General features: G+C 39.7%; 1 long non-coding RNA gene across 1 annotated transcript in view; it reads right to left on the minus strand.

Annotated features, from left to right (window-relative positions):
• LOC146897822 (uncharacterized) overlaps nt 1–1,213 on the minus strand; it is a 68,621-nt gene extending 67,408 nt beyond the window's left edge. Inside the window, exon 1 of the long non-coding RNA XR_015021450.1 lies at nt 767–1,213. This is a non-coding gene — a long non-coding RNA (uncharacterized LOC146897822). The remainder of the gene's footprint in view (nt 1–766) is intronic.
• Between the last annotated feature and the right edge of the window lie 6,014 nt (nt 1,214–7,227).

The raw sequence follows: 7,227 nt of genomic DNA on the forward strand, positions 1-7,227 counted from the left end.
TTGTGCGAAGAGATTACACTTCGCGTCTTATCTTTCTAGTGATTCTTGCTAAACATACTAGTTCTCGACTAGCTAAGCCGAGGCTCTACATACATTCCCTTTCCTAGTTCATTACTACCCCATCATGCTTAAACTCTCTTGAGCCATCCTTGTAATTTATGCTAACATTGCCATGATTAATGATGCAAGGATCAATTGACGAGTTGTGCAAATTCCCAATAGTTACTAAAGACCGGACGTGCCGAAAACCCGAATTCCAAGCCGTTTATAAGTTCTTAAGATTTGATAAAACCATATTTGTTCCAGTAGAAAAAAAAGTGAAAACAGTACAAGAACACACCGAAACGATCGCTACGGACCCCCACGCGACTGCCCCCAAGCACCCGAGCGCAGAACAACGCGAACGTTGTCCTGTCTGGGGCGCCTGGCGCCAGAGGAAGGGCGCCTAGCGCTGGCTCCCTGACTTGTGGGCGCCTAGCGCCCTTGTTCAGGCGCAGCGCTGCGAATTCTGCGTTTTCGCGTGTTCCGGCCGCGGGTTTTCGCCATTTTCGACCCAAAACTCGTCCAATTCGACCCTGTAATGCACCAAATACATCCAAAAACATATATAGACTTATTTAAACATAACTCATGGCAATTTTAACATATAATCACCTAGGATTGGCTTGGGGTACTAAAGTTCCATAAACACTAACTAACATAAATCATGATTTTTCCTACAAGATTAATCAATCCCAAAGGTGGGTAATCTATCTATGGAACTCACCTTAACGTGTTCCTTGCAATTCCTCAAGCTTCAAGCCCAAACCCTAGCTCATGCTTCATCCATGATCCAAAGCTTCCCAACCAAACTATGCTTAAATCCATTCTCCCACTTGATTCTTGCTTGCAAAGCTACCATAATCCATGCTTGATCATGATGTTAAGAAAGTTTGGATGATTATTATGGAGGGAGAGGGCGATCCTAGAGAGAGAGGGAGAAGAGAACTCTTTCTCTCAACCCTAGAGAGAGAAAGACAAGTGAAGAATGAATATTTTGGGCCAAAGCCACTTAAATACCCCTTTCGTGCGAAATTTCCATTATGCCCCTGCCTCAAGCGTGTTTAATCTGACACTGATACTTTATCCGTAATATGCTGACATGTCATAAAATATTTCCATTATCTTACTTTTCCATGAATTTAATTCCTCTGATACATTTAACATATGAATTTTCCATTAGCTGACGAGCGGGATGTTACACCCTACCCCCCTTAAAAAAATTTCGTCCTCGAAATTTAGAGGTCAACTACCAATCATCATGACCAAAACTTACCATACGTGGTCTGAGCCAAACTCTTTCCATTCGTACATATCGGAAGGGTCCATCGGTTCATGTCCTTATCTCGTTCCTTAATCCACATATAACTGAACAATACCTTATTGATCTTAATTTCACTCACTTAGAGTTTTCTTAGTATATTATGATTTCGAACTTACTTTGCTACACATAACTTATTATCCCAGACTCGGATCTTACCCGCTTAACATAATCCATGCCTAATGGTATCTTGTCATAGACATGAACACTCAGGGTTTGCCTTTTAACTGGAATCCTACCAGAGCCCAGGTTTGCCCTACAGTGCCTTCTTGCAACATTAAGACATCTTTCATACATACATCTTACTGTACCTTGAGACACATGTCCCTTACTTTCATTACTCTCCTAGACGATTCCACGAATCTCTTATCTCTTTTCAGAGCCTTAGGAAATCTTTCGATGTCATTGCATCTTATCGCACCCGAACTAATGGGTAACTCATAAAGCTTGACATAGAGGAGTGAAATCAAATTTTGCCCTTTCATCTGACCATCTAACATCAACATCGTGGTCCACATGCCTTGAAACTCCTAGCACATCTACTTGCACATACATCGTATACTCTTAACACACTGTTGTGTATCCTACTTGTTATTAACTTCATACGCACGTTGTCGTTTCCATAACATGTACATACTTTCAAGTGCCATCTCTTGTTAAATGATAACGATACGTGTTCTAAAATCTTTCTTGAAGAAAATTTTCTTAAGCTCTGGTATTCAGGTTCTTGGAACGTATAAATACATGGTTTAAAAAGGATTTTATCATCTCCAAAACTGATAAAAACACCCCAGTACCACCGGACGAGTTTCTATATTTTGAAAAAGATTTTACAACTCGCCCAAAACTTGTCCACAACAAGTTGGTCCTGAAGTTTGTACGCCTTAAGTGAGTTTACTTACGACGTATCTCATCAGTTTCGAAAATGTATAATCCCATGAGTTTAAATAAAAACATCGTTCCCAAGTTCCATAATACCAATCTTAACTTTTAAAAGTGCTAAAATCATGACTTAACATGTCTTAACAAATATCGTTTTCACTCAACAAGTATTGCATACGAGAGTATGATTCTCATTGCACAACTCGAGAGTTGCATCTCCTTTCATGATAACATACTTAACTTCGAAGATAAATTCTTCCCTTATTCAACCGTTATACATACTTGCCATACCGCTTACATATCCGTAAACAATCCTTGGACCTCTTAACATAAACTTATTCCTCTTCTTCGGAACACTAACTTGATTCTCCACATTAACTCATTCGGTTATCGCTTGAGCGTTAATACCTTTTCCGAAACCGGTCACCATTCTTGATGCCTTGATTCTTTACTTGAGTCACGAAATGTAACCTTCTGAACCTTACATACTTCCCATTATCATCTTTCGTGCATCCTGACCAATTCATACAAGGCAATTCTCGTCATTCTCATCTTACTTAGGTGATGGCACATACTTAAAACTTTTACCTTGGCCAATGCTATCTATATAAACATTCATACTTACTTATCACATCAAGAACTCCTCACTTATCTTATGATGCTTCTGCTAAACTTGCATTACCAACCGAACATTCTTCACTAAAATTCATACATACTAAAATTTCCATGTTTCATAATTAACGATTAGCTTCCATGGCGCTACTCTGATTCCCACCGGTTGGTTTAAACCATTACTCTAATCCGTTAGAGCAATTGAGACTTCAATTCATGCTTATCCCTTGATTATTTACTTCTTGAATTATTCTCAAGATCTTCCATGTTGTAACCAACATCACAACCTTACACTTGTCTTGTGAATTCAAAACTCATCATGGTTTATCTTATGCTCATAATACTTGACTCGGGGGTAAACCTTACTTTCTTGCTGGTTGCACTTACCATACATATCATATCTGAACTTATTTTTGAGTAAACTAAATTTCCATTAACAACCCATCTAGCACTTGAACATAACTTTCTTGAACATCTAATCTTTGTACCTTCGCATTCTCGCGGACTATATTTTGCTTAATCATACCAATGCTTGCTCATTAATTTTTCCTTTTAAAGAAAACTTCGTAAACTAGCGCACAAGTCATTGACGTTGATAATTTTCTACTTTATAAATATATTGAGTTTTGGCCCCGGCCGTTGCTCTAAATTCATAGAACGAGTTGATAGCACATATGTGTCATCAATTCTAGATTATCATAAGTCTAGCTCGCTCTACGAGTATCATAGCAAACCGGTTCCTAGAAAATCTCGTGAATTTTCAAAATATCAACTTCAACGACCCATACGCGTAAATATTTCTAAATTATTTACTTTATGTTTCAACATCATATCGAGCCTAGCAAGTATATTAAGCAAAACATAGGTTCGAGCGATACGTCATAATTCCACATAATCGATGAATCTTGTGATTTTCTCATAACTCTGCACCGCTTTAATTCTTACATCATACCTCATGCATAAACATTGGTGACTTTCCTTCTAAATGCAGGAACTTCTATACTCTTGATCTTGGCTTGTTCTTGACACATCAACACATTAACTTCCAAAAATACCTTAAACCGTATCGTTTTCGTTGATGGTTGTCCACGTCCTTTTCCTTAGAAATTGTAGGAGGTGATATGCATTCATTACTTGATGTCTTAAAAGATTTTCGTCACGTAAAATTTATTGTGAAGACATCTCCCCAATAGTCATTGCAAACCATAGGATCGAACTAGTAGGTTTCACAAAAAACGGAAAAATTTCGTCCCAGGCTTGCTATTGGTGAGCTTCTCCAACAGTATTTTTCAGAAAACATTTGTTGCATAAAACTCTTATTCTCAAGTATAAAATGCACATCATTCATTCCTATCGTCGTAAAATATTCTATAACATATGCATGGCAACATCAACCTTTTTCGATACAATTCTTGGCACGTCGGAAATCAATGTCTTACTCCTGATAACATAAAACTTTCTCTTGAATCCTTAACTTCATTCTCATATTGCTATCCTGAGAGCCCGCTGACTCCGTCAACATACACCGACCTCTTACTACCTTGTAGCCTTGTTCGGACATTCTAGAATATCATAAATCCGTTCCAACAACAATTCTTACCGAAACTTTTGATCATGGTTAGATACATATATCCAACTTCTTCACTTACGGGTACATAAAGTATCACTAAAATCTTACCTGACATTGTTGGAACGTTCCTTCTTAACATACCTTACATTCCCGGAGGATTCACACTTCCACTTGATTAGTTCACCGGCCACCGTTTGGCACAGTCAAACTTCTTCATCATATACTTCATCCCTCTTGGGTCCTATTCAGCTCTCAGGCATCCGTTCTAATCGTTGACTGCTAAATTGAGTTGATCAGGCTCAACTAACAACAACAAATAGAACATTTACCCGGAACCCAATGGTCCCACTACCTTAGTTGTAATTTAATGACCCAAGGCACGGTCTGAATCGACCTGCTCTGATACCAATTGTAACACCCATACCAGACGTATCTAGAAAGTCTGGCACGTGCGCTAACATTAGTACTGGATACATTAAAATATACAACAATTAAAAACTTCGAACGAATAATATTTACATCAAGTTACGTTCGTATAAATCATAATACAATACAACTCAACCATACATAAAAATACATCCTTGATGTCCATAATGTCCTGCAGCTTTACGAACGAACTCTTGAAGTAATATCCATCCGGCTCAGCACATACATAATCATCCTGCTTATCTGAAACAAATAAGGATTGGAATGAGACATAATGTCTCAGTGAGTTCCCCTAATCCTAGGCTATAGGCAACCTCAAGGGGAAACCTACGGTCACCACGTGTCTACATTACAACCTGACGGTTGATTATACGTGTGTGGGGACATGCATACTTAGACGGTAGTGCATACTAGGGCCGTCATAGTCATATCTCACTTGTTATAGGCTTCTCACCTATACATGTCATGGCGGTTGAGGGAACCTAAACCGCATTACCAAGTGTACACTCTACGTCACAAGCCCTAAACATAAATAACATAGCATATTCATGACATGATTCTAATCCGGACGATTAGGGAAACCTAGGGTCGTCACGGCCATAGCTTTCTTTACTTGTCCTATACATATCTTGCTCTCGTCTAATAGCATTTCATGCTCTTAGTCTTGTTCTTAAACATATCATACATGGGCTCGATCATGAGCATAAACATAACATAATCATATTCATCATAAACATAATCGTGTCTAAGTTCATTCATGGGTTAGCGTTGAACAACCAGTTATTATCTTGATTCATTTTACGGATAGTCCCGGGTGGAGTAACCCCGAGATCAATCCCATACATGACCGATGTACGTACATCGGACTCCCTCGGTGTCGTGCGGGTCCCTTGCGGCTTGAATCGTTCCCCTTAGGTCGAGAACCTCTTGTATCCCCCTGACGTGGATATCAAGAGACACGAACACCTACATCTTGTTTACTCGGTGACATGCGGGTCCCTTACGGCTTAAATCGTTCTCATTACGAGAACCCCTTGTATCCCCCTGATGTGGATAGCAAGAGACATGTCACCTACACATATTAATCATAGTCTTGTCGTATACATAAGTTAACATATACATACTTGAGTGTTTACCTCGGAACCTTAATCGAACCGATTAGTGGTAAACTCTTACTTGTTCATATTCATACCTAATCATGGTGGAGAGACTAACTAGTCAAACCACGGCTTACGTACTTGCTAAATCATACTAGCTCTTGTGCGAAGAGATTACACTTCGCGTCTTATCTTTCTAGTGATTCTTGCTAAACATACTAGTTCTCGACTAGCTAAGCCGAGGCTCTACATACATTCCCTTTCCTAGTTCATTACTACCCCATCATGCTTAAACTCTCTTGAGCCATCCTTGTAATTTATGCTAACATTGCCATGATTAATGATGCAAGGATCAATTGACGAGTTGTGCAAATTCCCAATAGTTACTAAAGACCGGACGTGCCGAAAACCCGAATTCCAAGCCGTTTATAAGTTCTTAAGATTTGATAAAACCATATTTGTTCCAGTAGAAAAACAAGTGAAAAAAGTACAAGAACACACCGAAACGATCGCTACGGACCCCCACGCGACTGCCCCCAAGCACCCGAGCGCAGAACAACGCGAACGTTGTCCTGTCTGGGGCGCCTGGCGCCAGAGGAAGGGCGCCTAGCGCTGGCTCCCTGACTTGTGGGCGCCTAGCGCCCTTGTTCAGGCGCAGCGCTGCGAATTCTGCGTTTTCGCGTGTTCCGGCCGCGGGTTTTCGCCATTTTCGACCCAAAACTCGTCCAATTCGACCCTGTAATGCACCAAATACATCCAACAACATATATAGACTTATTTAAACATAACTCATGGCAATTTTAACATATAATCACCTAGGATTGGCTTGGGGTACTAAAGTTCCATAAACACTAACTAACATAAATCATGATTTTTCCTACAAGATTAATCAATCCCAAAGGTGGGTAATCTATCTATGGAACTCACCTTAACGTGTTCCTTGCAATTCCTCAAGCTTCAAGCCCAAACCCTAGCTCATGCTTCATCCATGATCCAAAGCTTCCCAACCAAACTATGCTTAAATCCATTCTCCCACTTGATTCTTGCTTGCAAAGCTACCATAATCCATGCTTGATCCTAGAGAGAGAGGGAGAAGAGAACTCTTTCTCTCAACCCTAGAGAGAGAAAGACAAGTGAAGAATGAATATTTTGGGCCAAAGCCACTTAAATACCCCTTTCGTGCGAAATTTCCATTATGCCCCTGCCTCAAGCGTGTTTAATCTGAAACTGATACTTTATCCGTAATATGCTGACATGTCATAAAATATTTCCATTATCTT

Source organism: Medicago sativa, chromosome 8, assembly GCF_051527215.1.
Source record: "Medicago sativa cultivar Bolivia chromosome 8, Bolivia_mono, whole genome shotgun sequence".
Taxonomy (NCBI): domain Eukaryota; kingdom Viridiplantae; phylum Streptophyta; class Magnoliopsida; order Fabales; family Fabaceae; genus Medicago; species Medicago sativa.